At 33.0% G+C, this 8,814-nt stretch overlaps 1 protein-coding gene across 12 annotated transcripts in view; it reads left to right on the forward strand.

The window, feature by feature from the left end:
• The window catches only part of PKIB (cAMP-dependent protein kinase inhibitor beta), a 192,504-nt gene that overhangs the window by 62,383 nt on the left and 121,307 nt on the right, over nucleotides 1–8,814 (forward strand). For all 12 annotated transcript variants that reach the window (XM_087865440.1, XM_087865434.1, XM_045798583.2 and 9 more), the window contains one exon: nucleotides 8,749–8,812. The gene's annotated coding sequence lies outside the window, so the exon portion shown is untranslated. The remainder of the gene's footprint in view (nucleotides 1–8,748; nucleotides 8,813–8,814) is intronic.

An 8,814-nucleotide genomic window follows, 5' to 3' on the forward strand; every position in this document is an offset into this window, starting at 1 on the left:
AGGCCTAATATATAGAAGAACAGGCAAAAATAATATGGTACTGTTTTCAAAGAGAACAGTATGTGGCCATTAAAGATATTTTCTAAAAATGTTTAATGACAAAGAATGTACTCACAATATGTTAAATGAAAAAAAAAATAGACCAGGACACAAAGCTGTATGTAAATTATAATCCCATGTATCAAAACATGCAGAAAATGCACCGCAAATTAACAATAATATTTCTAGGCTGTAGAATTATGAATGACTTTTTCCCTTCTTTATGTTTTTTGGTATTTCCCAAGTCTTCTACATAAACAGCACTACTTTCATAAGCATAAAAAGTCACAAAAGGTAATATGATGGAAAGGAATATAATTTAATTTATATGTAAACATAAGTACATTATAAGAAACATTGCTAGCAACATTGATTTAAAAAGATATATTTAACATATTGCATATTGATTTTATTAATCATATGATATGTTCCCTCAGGCCTTTTAAAATTAATTTTAACTTGGCTGGCTTTATGTGTAATTAAACAAATTGAAAACTATCAGAAGGAGAGAGAATCAAGAAAATAAATATGACATCTTAAGCTTCTAAAGCACTTTGGCCCGAATGGCCATTAGTTCTAACTCCAGCATTTGTACATTCATTTCTTCATGTATTTCTTCATCAAACATTTAGGCCACATATTATGTGTCAGCTACTGTGCCAGGCAGGAGGCACATAAGAATTAAAATGGGATGCTCCCTGTCTTCAAGGATCTCACACTTTGATAGAAAGACCATGATTACACTGTTACATTATATATGGTTTACATTAAAAAGTGTGTGGGTCATAAAAGCAGGAGCCACTTGTGATTTGATTAGGGTATTTGCCAGGGAAGGAGACAGGATTGGAGAGATGTCAAAGTAAAAGCAATAAAGTGACAAGATCCTAACTATGGACCTTGAATTTTGGCTTATTTTGTTTATATGTTGTCCTCGGAGTTTATAGTTATATTGTTTTTTAAACAGATTTGTTGAACAAAGATGATAAAGATTTTCAGTATTTCTGAGTTCATCAAATCTTTCCAGAAAAACAGCACCCATTTAGTGTCAAATATCAATGAAAAAAGAAATACAGAAACCAGCACTGAGGAAAGATGGAATAATGGTTTCTTCTTTTTTTTAAATGGGGAAGACATAAATTTATTTAAAATGCATCAACTGAAGTGAAACAAAAAAGAGCATAGTTAGAGGGAAATATAATCTCTTTATTAAATTTAGTATAAAGGTATAAAACTGTGGGCACGGATTATTTTAGGATGGTGTTAAAAGGAGAAATGTGCTTGGTGAGAAATTAACAAATATTGCTTGAGTTAGAAGGAAATGTGAATAATAATAATAAAAGCCAGGAAGATCGATTCTACTTCAAATGCGAGTGACAGGAGACTAGGGAGGTATGGACAAAAATAAAGTCAGGATTCAAGCAAGATATTTTCAGAGGATTTGGCAAATGAATTAGCATCACGTATGATCCCTCATGCTAGCAAGGTTGCTATATATGTGGGAAGAAAAAGGGTAATATAGTTTTTTGACCTCTCTCCCTTGACATCTTTCTACAGTCTTGAATTCTGCTTGTTCAAAATGGAACTCATCAATTTCTCATGCAAAATCCATTTTCATCTTGCCTTACCTGTTACTATCAATTACAACACTGATTTTGTAGTCACCGAGATGCCAAACTGTTATTTTGTCTTTTCCATTTCCTACATTCAGTTATATGCCTAATTGTCCAGGGTCCCTCTGCCTAATGAATCTTTACTTCCTTCCATTTCCAAGGTCATCACCCTAATCTTGGTCTCTATTACTTCCTGCCTGGGCTCTCAGAGCCTGCCATCTTTTCCCCACAATGTACATGGTTGATGATGTAATCTTTTGCTGGCCAGATCTGATCATACCACTCCACCTGCTCAAACTCCTTCCACGATTTGTTACTTCAGAATATAGTCAGGAGTTCAAGGCTGCCATAATTTACCTCCAACCTACTTTCTCAGGTTTATTTCCAATCATTTCCTTATAGACGCCTTGTATTCTAATGAAATTGGACTCTTCAGTGATGCACTGACATAACCCATGCTTTTTCATCTCCATATCTTTGTATTTGTGCTTTCCCTACATGGAATATCCTCCTTTTCTCCTTCTAGTCCACATGCCCTAACCTATTCTGTAAGAGCTATCTTTAAATCCCTCTATGAAGATTTTCCTGGTACATCAAATTCCTTGGAGCTGTTTTCTCGTTTAAATTCTTTTCCTATTATTTTTTGTGCCACTTCCTTTACTCTATCTTCTCTTACAGAATATAGAATATATGAGTTATTTTTATTTCCTGTACTAGATTATAGCCTTTTACAGAGCAGGGATTTGTGTATTACTCATCTTTATGGCTCTTTACATCAGATTAGGCACTCAGTACATATGTCTTGAAATGAACAAGTATTAATCAGTAATTAGTAACAAAGCAAAGTACTATTTACAGAAATATGATGTATTTGAGTATTTGATACTTTTATTCATTCAAATTTTAAAATTTGAGATATATCATCTCTTAATTAAAAATATTATACAACATAATAAGAGTTACCTTCTGGTGTTTTCTCTGGGCCCCATATATCAAGATCAGGTTGTAAATAATGAATAATAAAGTGGCAACCTCTCCATAGTTCAACTTGAGAAAATTGGAATTGTTCTTACACAAGGACCCACATCGAATAAATGATACATGTTAAACACAACCAGATGTTTCTTATTTAGAGAATTAGAATTAGAGATTCAAGTGGAAAGCGCGTATAGAAAGAGAATGTTGTCAACTTTGTCCTGAAATTATTAAAAGTTGGCTTTAAAGTACTTTCTATTCAGTAAAATTAACACATTTTTTATTTTAATGTTTACAATACAAAAATATTTTTCAGTGACTTTATACTGAAATTATATAACAATTATTTTATATTTGACCAGTGATACTAGTCCAGTATATTAAAGGTTTTAAAATTTGTTTTCCCTCTTTGAAAATAGAGGATTTTATGTGAATGCATTTAAATTCAATCACTAAAATCATTTTCTTGAAGATTCTTCTATAGCCTGAAATGTTTCAAGTGGAATCTAAGTTCAGAAAAGCATTCTCATTGTATCTTAAATTATGAATTATAGAAAACAAAACTTTAGAAGTTAGAATTTAGTTGATTTTGATCAGAAGCTGGGGTCTCTTGAAAATGTTTCTGGCATGTGATGATGTTATCTGTTTTCATCTCTTCAATTAAATGAAGATAATTATTAAGCCTATTGCCATTTGTATGTTATTTACTAAGTGAATTAGAAATATATTTCTCCAACATCACATTTTTCCTCATTCCCTTTTTCCTTCTTAAAAATTTATTTTTTTGTTAGCCTGTTAATGAAGGGAATTGTTTGCCTGGACAGGGTTTGCCCAGCTTCACGCTGATAGGTCTCCCTGAACACCAGGGTTTTCATGCTGCCGCATCATTGGCACTGGAATTTTCCTGCATCATATCTGCATGTATCACACAAGCAGCACAGCATATTATTTGGTCTGGTGTCTTCTCAGTTCCTGGCACACCAGCATTTTCTTTCTTTTTTTCAATTGAATCTGTTTTAGTGAGCTTCCAAAGTGAAAAATTAAAGGATAAATGGGATAGTAAGGTTTACTTATTTTTACTGGATTGTGCTCAATATCTTGTCTGACACTACCTGTGGTAAATCTGCTTTTTTACTCTCTCTAGAAAACATGTGAATCGTAGCTGATGGAGAAACAATCATTATCATCAATTCTTGTTGTCTTGGCTACCACTAGGTGGGTGCCGCTGATCTATATTACAGACTCTAGTCTGCCAAATGTCCAGGATTGTCCATTAATCACAGGCTTGAGACATACCTAGGGTCACACTAGAGCCAAGGACCGTTGGAGATCACACAGCCAGGATATCAACTCACTGCTCAAATAGACCTAGTAATTTTGTGGAAATACAAATTTAACTACTATATCACATTGATTTAGAAGAATTGAAACATTGTAATCCTATCACAATTTTTCTATACAAAAGATAGAATAGACTTTCCAGATCTGAAGCAGTTTCTTGGTATTGAAATTTAAGATCTCCTAGGAAACGTAGATTTCTGCTTAGAGAATTTCCTCCCCCTATCAGTCACGTCAGAGTTGTTTTTATTACAACATTTCTTTAACAGTGGAAGATATTCTTTTTCATCTTGACCTATGGTTGCTATTTATTATCAAAACCAGGCAATGACCAGGAAAAACTGAGCAGAAAAGAAGTGATGCAAATTGCTTGGTCAGAGAGTCTCTCAAAGGACTTAAATAGATTAGGAATGGAAGACACAAGACTATGTTAAGTGTAACTAATTTGCCAAATGAATATTGAAAAGCAATGACCAAATCTTTAAAATTTCGAGGATCAAGATTAAAGGCTTAAAAGAAATTCATTTTCTCTCTTACGCAAACTTAATCCTCCTTTTAATGTGTTTGTTCTTACAATTCCGTGATTTATCCATGTGTGTTTGCATTTTATCATACTTTTGTTCTGTTTTTCCTCCTTATTACATCTTAATCTCTTTTGTGGGCAGAGATCACTGCAAATCTTTAATTGTGCCAGATGTCTCTGACTGCTGAGTAAATATTTGTTGATTGAACCATGAGGATAAGTTTGCATGATTGCATCTTTCTATACATCACAATTATGAAGTTTTTGTTCTAGCTTTCTGTCTTTATGGGCAAGAATGGTCCGCATATAGGGTGAGCAGTGGGTATGAAATGTAAAATATGACATCATTATGTATTTTAAAAATGTTTATGCCATCCTTTTACATATGAACCATACAGATACATGAACATATATGTATGTGTACATATGCATACATTTACATATATGAATGTATACATGTGAACTATGAATCATCCATTGTTCATGATGGTAGTGTATATATACAGTATATATATATATATAAAGATATATAATCTTTGAGTGCAGAGATAGTCTTTTACACTATGAACCATACAATGTATGTTTCATGGTTAATACACAGTAGATATTCAAAAAATATTTGTGCCTCTTGATGATGGATGAGAGGACTCTGTAACTGTTACTTCCTGTCACCTCCATGGAACTAGTACTATAATAGTTAACATTCTATACAAAAAAAAGTTAAAGCCCTAGAGTCTTCCAGGTCATCCTTGAGCCTTACTGTCTCCTGAGTAAATGTTCTTCAGCAAGCAGAACTTATCAGTCATGCCACTGGGCTTCTCTTTACTTCTACTTGCCATGAAAAAAGAGAGGTGAATAAGAGAATGTAACAGAGGAATAAGGAGATGTGGTTACCTTCCAACAACTCACTCAGTTGTTGGCTTTGGCTTTCATTCAGATGCAAATGAGTGGGAATGATTCCAAAGGCCAAAAGGCAGTTTTATAACATAATATATTATTAAACAAACAGATTCTGAATATAAAGTCTGTTTCTTTCCTCCCTCAAATGTCACTTTTACTAATATTTGTAAATATGTCTTTCGAAGTAGTTGAAGCTAGGGATAGTGTTACCTGCTGAAGGGGCTAGACAGAGAAATATAGAACCAGCCGTGTTTTCTAAGCTATATGCCTGGGATGATAGCTGCCTTCTTTGTGGTGATGGATGGTGTTTGTAGAATCTGCAGTATCTTTGTACAGTCTGTGATAAAGGCAGTGATGGACATATTAACGTATCATTATTTATAAATATCTTTAAGTAGAACTAGAATATGGGCTCCATAAGGTCAGAGACTTTCATCTGTTTTGTTTCTATATATCCTAAGACCTAAAATGGTATTTAGCACACAATTGTTATGAAACAGTTATTGAATAAAATATTAGAAATTTGGACATTTAGTCTTGCATTTTGTCATCTTTGGCTATGCAAGTTGTGTTTTGTTTTCCTGACTTCATAATATTCTACTGAGTATTAATACTAAGTAACCTGAAGAGATATAAGCTATGGGATAGTCCTAGCAATTATGGCAGAAAAATACTCCCATCATCAAGATTTTCTTTCCTTTTTGGCTAATTTTCTCAAATAGGTTGATGATATGGGTTGCTGCTTGATTTCATTGCATAATACACTGTAGAAATCAAACAAACTAAGCTTGGTGAAGATTATTTTTAACAAATTAATAGAGTATTTAATAATTTTGAGAAGATAGTTCAGAAAATTTTATTACTACCCTTAAAACAGAAGTATTAATAGTATCTTCTACATTATGTGGACAACAGATGGTGAGACAAGAGTGCTAAAGCACTTCTATGGAAGGACTTACACATTCTTAATAGTAATATTCGATTATTTTTAGAATTGAGAATTTTTATTCTAATAATGACATGAGTAAAGATTCTACTCATAATTCGCATAATACATAAAACGCAGAATACAATTATTCACAAATGATTCCCTAAAATACCTCTTTAACATTTTCTTTTGCTTACCAGGTTATTCCATTAATTCTTTGCTGCTATTACTTTAGAATGCTACTTTAGCACTACATCCCTTCACACCATTTACTTAATTAAAACACACACACACACACACAGTCACACACACAGTCACACACACATATGTATTCTGCAGTTATAATCCTAATGTGTCTTTTTAGTTTTATTCTAGGCACAAATACCAAACCTAATGAACATCATTAATCACGATGCTGATCATATTAATGCCAATAGGAATAATACATTCTGGATTAGTTTATTTATTTTCACAAACTTAAATTATTCTTTCAACTTAAGAGGTAAACAGTTCCTTAAGATCCTCTGAGACCAGTGAGTATAGAGCAGAAAGGCCAACTGTTAGGATTATGGGACTTTCATTTGGATGTAAGATGGATGTTTCACATGGATGGAGAGCTGGAGAGTTAGTTAGTAGTTAGTGTCTTTGCACTATGCATTAACTTGGGAAGCCACAGACGAATGAAGGGAGGGTCGGTGGCCTGATACCCTGACCCACTCTTTTGAAATGTATGAATGTATCATATCTGACACTAGGAGAGTGTCAGCTAAGTTTAAACCTTCCGCAGCTTTTCCACAGCCATTACGGAATGTCTTTTGTTAGAGGATTCTTGGGCAGTTTAAGAAATGAGAGAAGAGATGGCAGTCCTGCCGGAATAGATCTAACAAGCACTCCTATCACCAGTCCTGCCCCTGCCAGACATCAGATTACATTTATGCCTTGAATTATATGTGCTACCTTTACTTGTCTACCTGAGATGAACTTTTGGATGATGAGTATACAGCACTCACTTGAATGTACAATGCTGGTCCCAGTCCTGCACTTGGAAGAGATGAAAGATGATCTGAGTGGAGTTCTTTGTAAGATTTGGTATATGAGGAACCACTTAGCATATAAGATATGTATAGAACTGAAGGACCTAATCTTACCTTTGAGAGATTATACATCATTAATAATTAGAAATGAGGTAAATGGCTATTTAAAGTATAGGTTGACAATTAGTATAAATAAGATCTAATTAAAATGCTTACAGTTCATCATTAAGAAAATATATCGGGAATGGGAAGAATGTAAGAATGGTTATATATACAAGATTTTAGGACAATATCCCTACCTTTTTGGTATATATTTCCCCAAATTAATACCATTTTTTCTTATCTCAGAGGAACAGCAAATGCAGAAGTTAAATTAAAATTTACATCTACAAACCAGGGGTTAAATATGTCTGTACAAAAGTGAAATATCATTTGGAAATTATAATCCTAGATTAACTCAACCATGAATAGAATTCTAACCAGGTTGTTTTATTTTTGCATAAATGAATTTAATAAGTAAATCACAGAGCAACAAATTAGAGGCCTGTAATACACTGATTAACAATCTAGTGGATTTTTTCCCTACATTCCACATTTAGAGGAAAGATTACAAAATAGCAGGTAAAAATATTTCCCTATCTGAGATATTATTAAATTTTACACCACAGAGATTTAAGTATAGTTTTAAAAAGTGAACAGAACTAAGCAAATGTTACACTATATTTATCATATTATTTATTCATGGTCAGGAGTGGCCTTAGTGTATTAAGAAAGGATTTTAAAATGGAAGGTTGAGAGTAAGTATGAGCTGTCTGATGAACTTACCATTGTTTCAAAATATTAAATTCAGTAAATACCTTAATCGCAAAGCATTATGATTGATGGAAGAATATTTATCCAATACAGTGAAGTAAGATATACAAAGAGCAGCAGATGGTCTACTGAATAATTGAATACCTTTCAACTTTACCTGGCTTTTGTTGAACTTACCTATCTGACCTATCTTTATTTGCTACTTTTCTACACAAACAACTGGAAGCCTAATAACTGGTTAAAGCTGAAAGTGAACATATGTTATTTAATTTCTCCCTCTCTCACAGCTAAAGAAAGTTAAGTCTATACAAGTGAAATTAAATTGTGTAAGTATACACTGTCAGTTAATAGAAGAGCATAGCTAAAACCTAGTTACTTAACTTCTAGTCCAGTGTTTTTTCCATGCTATTATTATCCTGCTTCCCTCAAACAATTTGTTACAGAATTTAAAATTGCAAAAATTTTCTTGAATTTTCCAGAATAGTGATTCCTAATGTTTTTGGAGTTATTACTTCCTTAGGATGTTAATCATGCTGAGTCCTTGCAAAAAAATTTATGTAACCTCTTTCTCTTCCTCTTTGTTTAAAGATGAAACACTTTGAAATTGATTTGGTTTTGAGATTTGAGAATTTTGAAATACTTGCAATGGAAGGT

This window comes from Ursus americanus, chromosome 11, assembly GCF_024610735.1.
Source record: "Ursus americanus isolate L20-20 chromosome 11, mUrsAme1.1.p, whole genome shotgun sequence".
NCBI classification, from domain to species: domain Eukaryota; kingdom Metazoa; phylum Chordata; class Mammalia; order Carnivora; family Ursidae; genus Ursus; species Ursus americanus.